At 38.3% G+C, this 15009-nt stretch overlaps 1 protein-coding gene across 1 annotated transcript in view; it reads left to right on the forward strand.

The window, feature by feature from the left end:
* KLKB1 (kallikrein B1) overlaps window positions 1-15009 on the forward strand; it is a 132526-nt gene that overhangs the window by 95868 nt on the left and 21649 nt on the right. The window lies entirely within an intron of this gene.

Genomic DNA, 15009 nt, shown 5'->3' on the forward strand with positions numbered 1-15009 from the left:
TTGGGTCTTCCACCTGATCTCTCAACTCTTCTATTATATCTGTCCCAAGCATGGCTAAGTCTATCACATCATCACACTGCTGACTTGCCCATATTTTCTTTGAGACCCAACGAAGTCATACCACTGCTGTTTTTGGATTGTAACCGCCTTTCCATGTAGGTTACCCATTCAAGTATATGTATCACTGCTGTTTTTGGGTTGTAACTGCCACTCATTGCAGTTTATCCCAATGTACTTCATTTCTATCCTTTTCTTATTATGTATCCTCTCCATTTATCCCATTCAATTTGGAATTCCACTAATTTTTTGTCTCTACCACCTCCTACAGAAGGGCATTCCAGGCATCTACCACCCTTTCTGCAAAAAAATATTTCCTGATGTTCCTGAGTCTTCACCTTCAGGGCTTCACATCATAATCCCTAGTTCTACAATTTCCCTTTAAATGAAAAAGATTTGCCCCTTGTTCACCATTAATACCATTCAGGTATTTAAATCTCTATATCATATCCCCTATGTCTCTCCTCTCTTCTAGGGAATAAATATTTAGGTTCTTCAATCTCATCTCATATGGCTTTTGGTGCACTCCACACACCACCTCTAGAGTCTCTCTGTCACTTTTGAAATATGCCTTCAGAACTGAACACAGTATTCTGGATAAGGCCTCACCAATTTATTTATTTATTTTTGAGTTTTATATACCGTCATTCGGTAATGCCATCACAACGGTTTACATATTTCAACAGGGGAAATTAGAAATACATATTTCAATAAGGGGATATTAGGATGGGTAATACAAAGATCATCAACAAAGAAAGGTTAAAACTACATGGATAATAAAGGTAATAAGTTAACAAACTATGGGAAAAATTGTTACATTTATAACAGGAGATGAATCAGAGTTATGAAGTCATTAGGAGTTAAGCAATAAGCATGTTGAAATTCTTTTGGGAGTTCTGTTGCTGTAGGGTAGTTGAGAGGATTAGGGTGTCATTGTAATCTTTGAAGAACAGCCAAGTTTTCAGATCCTTTTAGAATGTTTTTAAGTTGGGTTGCATTCTAAGGCCATCGGAAGTGAGTTCCATAATTTGGGACTGGCGAAGGAGAAAGCTCTTTCACGGGTTGATGCTAGCTGTGCTGATCGGACAGGGGGAATTTTTAGAAAGCCCTTGTTGTTTGAATGGAGATTTCTTTGAGTCAAGAGAGGAATGAGGTTAGTGGATGACCAATTTGATTGATCATTATGTATAAATTTGTGTGTGATGGTTAGAGTTTTGTATTCTATTCTATATTTAATTGGTAACCAGTGTAGGAAAATAAGGATGGGATTAATGTGTTCATGTTTTTTTGTGCCAGTTAAGATTCTCGCTGCTGTGTTTTGTAGGATTTGGAGTGGTCTGATATAGGAAGCTGGTAGACCAAGTAATAGAGAGTTGCAATAATCAATGTTAGAGAAAATGAGCAGTCGAAGTACAGATCTGAAGTCTTCTGTGGTTAGAAATGGTTTTAGGCATCTTAGTGTTAATAGTTTGTGATATCCTTCTTTAATTTTGGTTGTAATATGGTTTTTTAGTGAAAGTTTGTTGTCTATGATCACTCCTAGGTTGCGTGTATGAGTTACTGGGGAGATTGGTTCTTTATGATTCTCCAGTAAAAGTGGAGGTGGAAGTGAGGGGCTAGGTTTTCGTTCCATGATAATTATTTCAGTTTTTTTTATTTTTATTATAAGTTTTAAGTGGGTTAGTAGTTGTTTAATTGTGGATAAGTATGTGGCTGTTTTCATATAAGTTTCATCCAGTGAATTTTGGATTGGTATTAGAATTTGTATGTCATCAGCATAGAGGAAGTGGATCAAGCCGAGATCTTTTAGTAGATGGTATAATGGCAGAAGGTATATATTGAAGAGTGTTGTAGAAAGAGCGGAACCCTGAGGCACTCCAGTATGTAGGTACATTTTTTGGATAAGGTGTTGTTAATTGAGACTTGGTAGTTTCTGTTGGAGAGGTATGATGAAAACCATCTTAGGGTTATGTCGATGTCCAATTTCAGAAAGACGGTCCAAAAGAATAGTATGGTTAATCGTATCAAAAGCTGCAGAAAGGTCTAGCATGATAAGTAGGTATGTTTGTCCATTTTCAAAGCCTCTGAGCAAAGTGTCATTCATTGAGAGTAGTAAAGTTTCAGTGCTGAGGTTTTTTCTGAAACCAAATTGATTTGGAGAAAGGATATTGTTTAACTCTAAGTGATCTGAGAGCTGAGTGTGAACAACTTTTTCTATGATCTTGGCTAAAAGAGGTAGGCTTGATATAGGGTGGTAGTTAATTGGATTGTTTGGGTCAAGATTCATCTTCTTAAGGATAGGCTTAATAATTACTGCAGATTTGAGAGAGTCGGGATAAATTCCTTCTGTAAGAGAGGTTTACTATCTCTGTGAGTGTTTTAGATAATATAGTTTCAATTGTTTTTAGAGTAGAAATGGGGATACAGTCAAGTGGGTGATTGGCAGGGTTCATTTTTTTAAAGAGAGATTGAATTTCAAGGGAAGAAGCTGTGTCAAAGTTTGACCATTTTGGGATTTCATTAGTATTCATCATAATGTTTTGATTGTTATTGTCAAGATTATTGTTAATTAGATTTATTATTTTCATATTAAAGAAATCGGCAAATTCATTGCTTCCAGTTTTAGTGCATAGTGATAAAGGTTTGTTTGCAGTTTTTGTGAGATTTTGTACTATAGAAAATAGCATTCTTGGGTTGTGATGGAAATTATTAATTTTCATAGAAAAAAATTGTTTATGTTGATAATAAGAGATTTGTAGAGCGCTAGAGCATTTCGATAGATAGATAGTAGGACCGATGTTTTGTTCTTGCGCCAAGCCTTTTCCTTTTTTCTGAGCTGTTGTTTAGCAGTCCTAATGTTGTTATTGTACCATTGTTTATGATGATGAGAGGTTTTAATAGTCTTTGAGATGACAGGGTTTATGTTGTCAGCAACAGATTTGGTTATGTTGAACCACGAGTTTATGGAATTTTCTGAGTTGGATAGATCAATTTTAGTTAATTCAGATTGTAGTTTTTCTTGGAGAGTTTCTATGTTAAAGGGGGAATGGTAATTCACAATCACTGGGATGTTGTGAGGTTGAGTTTGGAAGTCAAATTGGTTTGAATCAGGTGGTGGTCTGACCAGGGGATATTAGTTATATTTGTATTATATGATAACCAATTATCTTTGTTGATGAAGATGAGGGCTAAAATGTGACCAGCTTTGTGCGTAGGGGCACTGATGATTTGATTTAACTGTAGCGTAGATAGAGCATCAATGAGAGTTTGGTAAGTTGAAGAAATAGGGATTGTATCCATGTGAATGTTGAAGTTACCTAAGACAATAGTGAGTTTATTTAGGGTAATGTTGGTTATTAAAAATTTGATTAGTGGAGAGCAGTTGTGGTCTAGTGAACGGGGGGGGGGGGGGGGGGGGGAGGTAGACAAATTTGTAGATTAGTGGAGTTGAAGAATGCAACTTCAAAGGGTGGGCTTATATTTATTGGGAGTAGTTTCATCTGGAGATTTGTTTTAATGATAAGCATTAGACCACCACCTTTTTTTTTCTGCCTGGGTATAGAAAAAGTTTCATAAGATGGATTGTCAATTTGATTAACTAAAACTGTATCGGTGTTCTTGATCCTTGTTTCAGTTATTGCAATGAAGGAAGGATTTGAATCATAGAGGAGATCATTAATTAAAGGGATTTTATTTAATATTGAATGCGCTTTGAAAAGTAAAAATGATAAGAGAATATAGTTCGTAGATTGATTAGGGGTATTGAGATTGATTTTTATTAGGTGGCAATATTTAGATTTTGTAGGTATGGGTTTGGAAGGTGTTTGTGTGTTTTTATTTTTTTTTTGTGAGGAGTTTATCATAGTATGTATGGAATGTGTCGATTAACATCTTCAGATGAAATCCCAGAAATCAGAGATTGCTTTAGAAGTTATGTATTAAGGATCACACAAAGGGGCGCACAAAGGGGAGAGCTCCTTTGTTGCGCTCCTTTGTACATGTGACGCACAGCACGTGGCGCCTATGTTTGCGTTTTAATTTTAAAATTTACTTCGTTTGGCACCAACTATGACGTGGGTTGTGGGCATGTCCGATTGCTGAGGGGGGATGCGCTTCCCTGGAGGCTGCTGCACCTGTAGGCCTTAGCACGTTGCAAATTAGTTGAAAAGAGCTGGTAAGTATAAAGCCGAGGGTCCCAGAGTCTCACAGGGCAGACAGGAATCAAATAACAGTCTGGTAGGGGTGTTTCCTCTTCTCTTCAATTTGCTTTCTTATTTTAAAATTTACTTCATTTGGTGCCGTCTATAACGTGGGTTGTGGGCGTGTCCGACTGACGAGGGGGGATGCGCTTCCCCGGAGGCTGCTGCACCTGTAGGCCTTAGCACGTTGCGAATTAATTGAAAAGAGCTGGTGAGTATAAAGCCAAGCATCCCAGAGTCTCACAGGGCAGATAGGAATTATAAAAAAAAAAAGATAAGGCCTCACCAATGATCTGTTGTAGGCCAAATGCCTCTCCAGGTTGTAGCAAAAGCCTAAATCCAATAGTCATAAGAACCTAAGAACATATGAAGTTGCCATACTAGATTAGACTGAAGGGTCATCAAGCCCAGCATCCTATTTCCAACCATGGCCATCCAGGATACAAGTACCTGGCAAATACCCAAACAATAAATAAATCCTATGCTATTAATGCCAGCAGTAGTATTACCTAAGTCAATTTGATTAATAGCAGCTTTACAGACATCTCCTCCAGGAACTTGTCCAAACCTTTTTTAAACCCAGCTATACTAACTGCATTAATCACATTCTCTGGCAATGAATTCCAGAGCTTAAATGTGCATTGAATGAAATAGAATTTTCTCCAATTTGTTTTAAATTTGCTACATGCTAACTTCATGGAGTGCCCCCTAGTCCTTGTATTATCTGAAACAAAAAGTAAATAACTTATTCAAATTTACCCGTTTAAGTCCTCACATGATTTTATAGACTTCTATCATATCCCCCCTCAGCTACCTTTTTTCCAAGCTGAACAGCCCTAACCTCTTTAGCCTTTCCTCATAGGGGGAAGCCATTCGATCCCTTTTATCATCTTAGTCCCCCTTCTCTGAACCTTTTCCAATGCAACTATATCTTTTTTGAAATGAGGCAACCAGAACTGCACACAGTACTCAAGTTGTGGTCTCACCATGGAGCAATACCAAGGTACTACGACAGTCTCCATTATATTCACCATTCCTTTTCTAATAATTGCTAACATTCTGTTTGCTTTTTTTGACTGCTATAGCACACTGAGCTGATGATTTCAATGTATTGTCCACTATGACACCCAGATATTTTTCCTGGATGGAACCTAACATCATGTAACTACAATGTGGGTTACTTTTCCCTATGTGCATCATTTTGCATTTGTCCACATTTGGTTGCCCAGTCTTCCAATCTTTCAAGGTCTCATGCAATTTATTACAATCCACTTGTGATTTAACTTCTCTAAATAATTTGATGTCAACTGCAAAGTTGATCATCTCACTCGGCATTCTCTTTTTCAGAACATTTATTAATATATTAAAAAGCTTTGATCCAAGTACAGATCCTTGAGGCACGCCACTGTTTAACTTTCTCCATTGAGAATTCTGACCATTTAATCCTACTCTCTGTTTCTGATCATTTAGCAAGTTTGCAAGCCACAAAAGGACACTGCCTTATCCAATTACTTTTAAATTTTCTTAGGAGTCTCTCATGGGTGGCTTTGTGAAACACCTTCTGAAAATCCAAATACAATAAATCTACTAACTCAACTTTATCCACATGTTTATTAAACCCTTCAAAAAATGTAGCAGATTTGTCAGGCAAGACTTTCCTTGGGTAAATCCATGCTCTCTGTGTCCCATTAAACCATATCTATATATATGTGCTGTGAATTTGTTCTTTAGAATAATGTCCACAATTTTTCCTGACACTGAAGTCAGAATCACTGATCTATAGTTTTCCGGATGACCCACTAGAGCCCTTTTTACACTGGCCACCCTCCAGTCTTCTGGTACAATGGACAATTTTAATGATAGGTTACAAATTACTAGTAATAGATCTGAAATTTCATTTTTGAGTTCTTTCAGAACCCTGGGGTGTACACTATCTAGTCCGGGTGATTTGCAACTCTTTAATTTGTCAATCTGGCCTACTTCATCTTCCAGGTTCACCATGAATTCATCTGAATCATCACCTTTGAAAATAATTTCTGGAATGGGTATTTCTCTAACATCCTCATTAGTAGACATCAAAGCAAAGAATTCATAAAATCAAGAAATACATAAATAACTCAAAGAATTTAGTACAATCAACTAAAAACATCATAACATTAGCAACATTTTGGTTAAAATAGAATAAAACAAATCATCTAAGATAAATAAAACAAAATCAAAAGATATAATCAAATAAACAAGTTAATTCAAGTTCCTGGTTCATCATAGTATAATAAATCTATAAACATGCTTAAACTCCAGTTTGATATGCTTGCTTAAACAATCATGTGTTTAAATTTTTTTTGAAAGTTAAAAAACCCTTCTGTAGCCTTATGTCAACAGGAAGAGTATTCTAAAATTTCGGCCCGGCAATTGAAATCACCTGTTTCTCTATCCCACTTAACTGTGCAGTACGAATAGATGAAATTGCTAAAGGCCTTTATTGGCTAATCTCAAATTTGTTTTGGGGGGTGTAAATATATAATAACATTCAGCCATTCACTCTTTTCATTATAAATAGATTTATGTATTTTACAAAGGACTTTATAATCTATCCTTAATTTAATGGATAGCCAATGTAAAGCAATCAAAGTTGGGATAATGTGATCAAATGTCTTTCCTCCTGTTAAGATTCTAGTGGTTGCATTTTGGAGTAATTGCAAAAGTCTCAATGTATTAAATGGTAGTCCTAATAGTAAAGCATTACAATTATCTAAATTAGCAAAAATCAGGGTTTAAAGGACTGATCAAAAGTTATTATGGTTAAGAAGCAGTTTCAATCATTTTAAAATATGAAGTTTATTATTTCCATCCCTGATTTTAAGATTATTGTGTTTCTTCATATTAAAATCAATATAAAAAAAATTACTCTAATATCACAAGCATGAGCAGTTAACTCAATTGTGGTAGTGCCAAGATAGACTACTGCAGTGCCCTTCTCCTTGGCCTCCCCAAATTTACCACCAAACCACTGCAGATGATACAAAATGCCGCAGCAAGATTACTGACCAACACTAGCCATGGCGATCACATTTCCTCCATCCTCAGAAATCTACATTGGTTACCAGTGTATTTTAGAATCCTTTACAAATCAATCACCCTAATACACAAATCCATCCATCATCAACGCCATCTCGACCTTGAAATTCCCTTTAAACTACACTCCTCCAACAGACCAATTAGAGATATCCACAAAGGTACTCTGAATTTCCCCCCAACCAAAGCCACACGCCTTTCCTCGACCAAAGACCGAGCTTTTTCAATAGCAGGTCCATCTATCTGGAATAACATCCCTTCAAGCCTCAGATTAGAACCCTGCCTCATTACTTTCAGGAAAAAACTCAAGACGTGGCTCTTTCACCAAGCCTTCTCTGATCCTCCAGACAATCACTAGTCGTCATTATTCACACATGGACAAATGGTCTTCTATCCTTTCGAACGATGGACTCAGGCACTCCCAGGTTAAAGCACCTTAAGCTTTAACCCATATTCTTTTGAATTATGCTACAATTACTTACCTTTACCTTTCTTCAAGCTATTTAAGCTTCCAAGTTTTTTACTCCTTGTTAAATGTAACTTTGCCTTATTCTCCTCTATTGGTATTTACTTTATTTATTGCTCTTGTTATTCCCTTGTTCTATGTAAACCGATCCGATATGGTTATTACTATGAAGGTCGGTATAAAAAAGTGTTAAATAAATAAATAAATAAATAAATAAAAACTATAGGTAAATTTAAAGATGCTCGCTTATTTAAAATTTATTTATTTATTTATTTTGGTAATTTAAGATTAGTTTCATGAGAGTCAGAAGTTTCTGAATGGCTGAAAGGTATATCTCTACTAATTTCAGAGTCTTCTCTATGGAATCATTAACAGGAACTAATAATTGTACATCATCTGTATAAATGTAATATGTAATTCCTAATCCTGATAACAATTTACATAACGGTAATATGTATATATTAAAGAGCATTGCCGAAAGAGAGGAACCCTGGGGAACACCTGAATCCAAATTAGTTTGCTCAAAAAAAAAGTTATTAATTCTGACTTGAAACGAATGGTCTGTAAGATATGAAGTAAACCATTGAAGTATAATTCCACTTAGCCCTGTTTCAGATAACCTCTGAATCAGTATAAAATGATTAACAGTATCAGATGCTGCTGATAAATCTAATAGGACAAGTCAAAACCTCTTAGGATTGCATCTGTTAATGCTAATAGCAAAGGTTTGGTATTATAATGTTTTCTAAAACCAAATTGTGTAGAATATGGTATATTATGTGGCTCAAGAAAGTCAGCTGTTTCTGAACTGTCTTTTCAATGATGTTGGCAATCATTGGAAAATTTGAAATGGGTCTAAAATTAGATAATACATTTAACATCGCTATTTTTGTTTTTTGGAGGGGCCTAAGTGAGGCGCATTTCAGAAGTGCAGGCATTTTTCCTTCTGACAATGATAGATTCACTATATTAGCAACAGGAACAGAAATTAAGAGGTCAATTTTAAAAACAGCGTGTGGCTGTTCATTTGCGTGTGGTTCCCAGCAAGCTCACATGGACGCGCTGATTTTATAACATGCGCAGGTTGGCACACACATGTTATAAAATCTGATGGTCATGCACATGCACGCCGGATTTTAAAAATTCACGCGCTTATGTGAGGATGGCGCACGCAGGGGGGAGCAAATTTTCCCTAACTACGTGCATGCAATCGAGCCTCCCCCAATTCCCTCCCAGTTCACTTCAATTAAGGAGCGGACTGGGAGGGAACTTCCCTACCCACCTACCTAACCTTCCTCCCTCTTCCCCTCTCCTCTCCTCTCCTCCCTGACCCCCTAACCCCTTCTTATCTACTTACTTTTTTTTGTTTCATTACTTATTGCTCCTCTGGAGCAGAAGTGATCTGCGTGTGCCGGCTAGCTGCTGGCGCGCGCTTCCCCAGAACAGCAGAGAATGGCGCTATCCCGGCCTGCCCCCTGCCTTGTCCCTTTCTGCCCAGACCTGCCCCCTGGCCCGCCCCTTTGAAGAGGCCAAGCACTTGTGTGCGTACTGGGCTTTACATGAGTGGCCGGGGCCATTTTAAAATTCGCGCAGCGTGCGCAAGGCCCAGCCACGTGCGTAAACCTGCAGGCCTTTGAAAATCCGAGCTTTAGTGTGCCATGCTTTTGATATCTTTTATGCAGATTGTCCAGTGGGTGATTTGCTGGATTCATGTTTTTTAAAATAGATTCAATTTCTAGAGACGATGCAGTCTCGAAGGAGATCCATGGGGTACTATCAATCGGTAGCAAAGTGATTTTTTGATAAGAAAAAGAGGGAAGGTTATTTATTAAATTGTGAATCTTTCTTTAAAGAAACATGCAAATTCAGTGCATTTACTTCTTAAATCAGTATCATCCTTCCAATAATTAACTGCATTAGACTTAGTCAAATTTTTGACTAATGAGAATAAAAGTTTTGGATTGAACTTTAGATCATGAATTTTACTAGCATAATATTCTTGCTTGGTTTTATTAATTAACTTTCTATATTTAGCTAGAAGGGCCCTATAGACCTCTAAAGATTGATCGCCACAGTCTTTTCTTCTAAGTAGTTTCTTCAATTCTTTAATGTTATTGTTATGCCACAGGGCATTATTTCTTCTGATGTGTAATTGCTTAGTAATAGGAGGACTAAGTTTATCCGAAATTGCTGTGGTCAGTTCTGACCAGGATGTAATTGCTGCATCTATATTACTAAGATTTAAGTCCTCACTAAGATTCAGTAGAAGTGAAATCAGATCATCTGATTTTATGGGCTTGTGGTAAGAGATGGTCTGTTTGCTTTTTTATGCATGTTAAGAGGTACAGTCGAAAACATCAATTTATGGTCTGACCAAGGAACTGATTTAGTCAAAACAGATATACCGTTAGCTAGACTACTATTCACAAAAATTAAATCAAGCATGTGTCCAATTGTCAACTTACTTTTTCTCATCTGGAAGTGCAGGCTGTGTTCCTCAGGATTATATAAGTTAACTCCCAGTGAGAGAATCTATAATAGTTAAAAGAACAACTTTCAAGAAATGGAAAAGGGATCTGAATGAAGAAAACAGGTACAGCAAAAGCACTGGCAAGATAGATGCAAAACATTGATAATGAAAGCAAAGAGAGAATTTGAAAAGAAGCTTGCCATGGAAGCAAAAGCTCATAATAAAAACATTTTTAAGTACATTCGAAGTAAAAAGACTGGGAGGGAGTCAGCTGGACCATTAGATGATCCAGGGATAAAAGGGACACTTAGGGATGATAAAGCCATAGCAGAGAGACCAAAGGCCAGATTTTAAAAGCCCTACGCGTGCCGGGCCTATTTTATAAAGGCCTGGTGACGCGCATAAAGCCCTAGGACGAGTCTAAGTCCTGCGGCTTTATTAAAGGGGCGGTACAGGTGCAGGATCAGGGGCTCCAGGCACAGCGGCCATTTGCTGCTGTGCTGGGGATCGCGCTCTGGCAGTCGGCTGGCACGCGCAACTTACCTCAGCCTCAGGGCTGCGCAGGCAGAAGGTTCACATAGCAATGTTTCAAGAAATGCACCTGGATGAACGGGAGCATAAGACGTTCCCATAGGGATGGGTTGGAGAGATTTATTCTTCTCAGACCCCTTCTCAAAAAGAAAGAGTAGCCATACTAATTGGGAAACATGTGACTTTCCAACTTCACTAGCTGATTACAGACCCAGCAGGCAGATATCTAATAGTTGTAGGTATGTTATTCAATCAGTGTGTCACTCTGTGTAATATGGGGCAGATTTTAAAAGGGTTACGCGCGTAACCCTTTTAAACCCCTCCTGCCTGCGCCAAGCCTATTTTGCATAGGCACGGTGATGCGTGCAAGTCCCGGGACGCGCATATGTCCCGGGGCTTGAAAAAAGGGGCGGGGCAGGGGCATGACCAGAGGCCTCCGAAGGCCTACTAGGCCGGGGATCACGCGCTGGCGTGAGCAACCTACACCTGCCCAGAGGCAGGCGCAACTTAAATAATAAAGATGTGGGGGGGATTTAGGTAGGGATGGGGGCGGGTTAGATAGAGGAAGGGAGGGGAAGGTGGGGGGGGGGCGAAAGGAGAGTTCCCTCTGAGGCCGCTTCGATTTCGGCCTTGGAGGGAACGGGGAAAGCCATCGGGGTTCCCCTAGGGCTTGCTGCGCACAAGGTGCACAAGTGTGCACCCCCTTACACACGCCGACCCCGGATTTTATAACATGTGCGTGGCTGCGAGCGCATGTTATAAAATTGGGAGTAGATTTGTGCATAGGTTCGAAAATCTGACCCTATGTTTTATTTATTTTTATTCATTTAAAAACTCTTCTATACCGTCGTTAAATTAGATAACCATCACAACGGTTTACAGCAAGGCACGATAATGAAAATATGAGTGGTATAGATTGCAAATTAATCATGTGCCATCATAGTATGGTAACAATTTAATACAATAAACAATGCGTGTAAGTTAAGCTTGTCTGTTGGGAACATATTAGGCGGTTTGAATTTAATATTAATATGCATTTGTAGGTTACAAGTAACAAGTTCTAGTTTGGTGTGTCCTTATAAATCAACTGGTTTTCTCCTTCTCTTTATCTTTATAAAAAGCTTGTTTAAAGAGCCAGGTTTTCAGATTGGTTTTGAATATTTTCAAATTTCTCTGCAGCCTTATTTCGAGTGGCATGGTGTTCCATAGCACAGGACCAGCCAGTGATAGTGCTCTTTCCCTTACTTGTGTGAGGCGGGCTGTTTTGACAGAGGGGACAGTTAGTAAAGCCTTATTAGCAGATCTCAGGTTTCTTTGCGGGACATGTAAGCGCAATGCAGTGTTAAGCCAGTCAGCTTTTTCATCGTGGATTAGTTTGTGAATTATGCATAAAGCCTTATATTGAATTCTTTGTTCAATTGGAAGCCAGTGTAATTCGGTGAGTGTTCCTGTAATGTGGTCATTCTTTTTTTTGACAGTCAAAATTCTAGCAGCTGAGTTTTGTAATATTTGCAGTGGCCGAATTATAGATTGTGGTAGTCCTAAAAGTAGGGAGTTACAGTAATCTGTGCTTGCAGATATCATTGCCTGCAGAACTGTGCGGAAATTGTTTAGTGTTAGTAGAGGTTTTAGTCTTCTCAGGATCATGAGTTTCGCATATCCTTCTTTTATTTTTAATGAGATGTGTTGCTTCATGTTTAGCTCAGGGTCAATTATTACTCCCAGATTCCGTACTTTTGTTGCTAGCTCAATGGCTTGGGTATTTTTAATTGTGAGTGTTGGTTGAATGTGGTGTATGTTTTTATGTTCAAGAAGTAAGAATTCCATTTTGTTGATGTTTATTACCAGTTCCATCTGATTTAAGAGCTGTTTGATTATTTCAAGATACATATTGGCAAGTTTCATTGTTTCTTCAATGGTATTCACAATGGGTAGCAGTAGCTGTATATCGTCTGCGTATAAGTAATGTATGATTCCAAGTCCCACTAGTAGGTGACATACCGGGAGGAGATAAATGTTAAACAGTGTTGCCAACAGGGCTGATCCCTGTGGGACACTGTTTAGCAGTGTGACTTTGTCTGAGAGTGTATTTTTGATTTGTACTTGAAAACATCTATTGTTTAGGTATGACTCAAACCATTTTATTGTTTTATTAGTGAGACCTATTTCTTTCAGTCTATTGAGTAGTATTTTGTGATTAACCGTGTCAAATGCTGCGGAGAGATCTAATAGAACTTGAATGTAGTGTGTTCCTGTATCAAAACCTCTTAAGATATTATCTGATAAAGCTAATAGCAGAGTTTCAGTACTGCAGTGTTTTCGAAACCCATGTTGCGTTGGGTATAATATGTTATTACTTTCAATGTGGTTTGACAATTGTTTTTGTAGTTTTTTCAATTAGTTTGGCTAATAGGGGTAAATTTGAGACTGGTCTATAGTTATTGAGATTTAGGGGGTCGAGGTTCTTTTTCTTAATTATTGGTTTGATAATAGCTCCTTTCAAAGTATCTGGCATTTCGCCTTCACCTAGTGAGAGGTTGATGATCTTAGTTAGAGTTGGGGTTATTGTGCTGGCTAGTTTTTTTAGTTCAGTAATGGGAATGGTGTCAATTACATGGGTAGCAGGGTTCATTTGATTTATCATTTTCTCGACTTCAACTTGTGATACTTCTTCAAATTCAGACCAGTTACTAACATCTCTAGTGGGCATTTTAATCTCTTGTTTTGTAGTGTTAGGGCCAAATCAATATCAACATGTTTATATAACATCATTAATTAGCCGATAAAGCCCGGGGACACATTCTTTTGGTTGGGGATTCAACAGTGTGCATGATCCTGCCCTTGATATGTCATCCGGACTGTGTACACCCAGAGATTGATTGAATAAGGGTGTCTCATATATCTGTAATGCCTTAGACTTGATTGCACCCTACACCCATGGGTCCTGGAATATACTCATGTTTCCAGGACTCACCGTTCTCATTCTCATTTGGACTATTTGTTTGTTGAGGGTACCAGGTTCTCTAGGGTTACATGCATGGAGATTGGGTCCCCAATGGTCTCCGACCACACTATGGTATGGCTGGATTTAGAAGGGTTTTCTTTAACTCTGCCTGCATTATGACGATTCATCGGATATTGGTATACTGATGCCCGCTTTAAGGAATTTATTCACAAGAAATGGGCGGAGTATGTAAATGATAACAAAGCCCATGGCCAAAGAAGTTCTATAGGGGGAAATTATATCCTATGTAGCTGCCCAAAGAAAGCACATATCTAAGAGAATCCTATCCTTGGAAAACCAGTTACACAGGGCAAAGCATAGGTATGAAGCCCAAGAGACCCCTGCCAATAAGGCAAACTTTGGAAACCCAAACTGCACATAATTCCCTTTTATACCAATGAGCTCAGAAATCGTTGATATATTATAAAGCTAGATTTTATCAATATGGTAACAAAGTGGGCAGAATGATGGCCAATCTAATAAGACATTGGGGGAGCCAGAAATATATTAGGCCCGTGAAAGATACCAATGGTGAGATAAATAATTCGATGAAAGATATTAGTGCCATATTTTGTCAGTTTTACAAAGAGCTCTGTTGTAGCTCTCCAGATACAGACGGCAACATTGATGCCTATTTACAATGAGTTGGTCTTCCAAAACTTCAAGAATCTTAGAAAGATGGGCTCAATGCTCTAATCCACTTGGAAGAGATACAGAGGGCAATCCATCAAGCATCACTTTTGAAGGCCCCTGGTCCAGACGGGTATTCTGGGGAATTCTTTAAATTAATGGGAGATAAGATCTTCTTACCCTTAGGGGAAATGTACAATGATCTTATAACACAAAGGCGTTTCCCTTTAAATCTGAATTTGGCTTATATTGTAGTACTACCCAAACTTGGCAGGGACCCACTATTACCGGGATCATATCACCCCCAACTCTTTATTAAATTTTGATGTCAAATTATTAGTGAAGATCATGGCTGATAGGTTGGCTAAGTACTTGCCTGACTTGATAGGTGATCCACAAGTAAGGTTTGTAAAAGGGCAGCACTCAGTTCTCAATGTTCACAAAGTACTGGCATCAATGGAATATAGCAAGCTGAAGGGATTCCCCTCCCTCCTTCTCAGCTTTAACGCAGAGAAGGCATTTGATTGAGTTAATTGGCAATTTATGTGGGCAGAGCTTAATGCGATGGACTTTCAGA

Source organism: Rhinatrema bivittatum, chromosome 1 (genome assembly GCF_901001135.1).
Source record: "Rhinatrema bivittatum chromosome 1, aRhiBiv1.1, whole genome shotgun sequence".
Lineage (NCBI taxonomy): Eukaryota > Metazoa > Chordata > Amphibia > Gymnophiona > Rhinatrematidae > Rhinatrema > Rhinatrema bivittatum.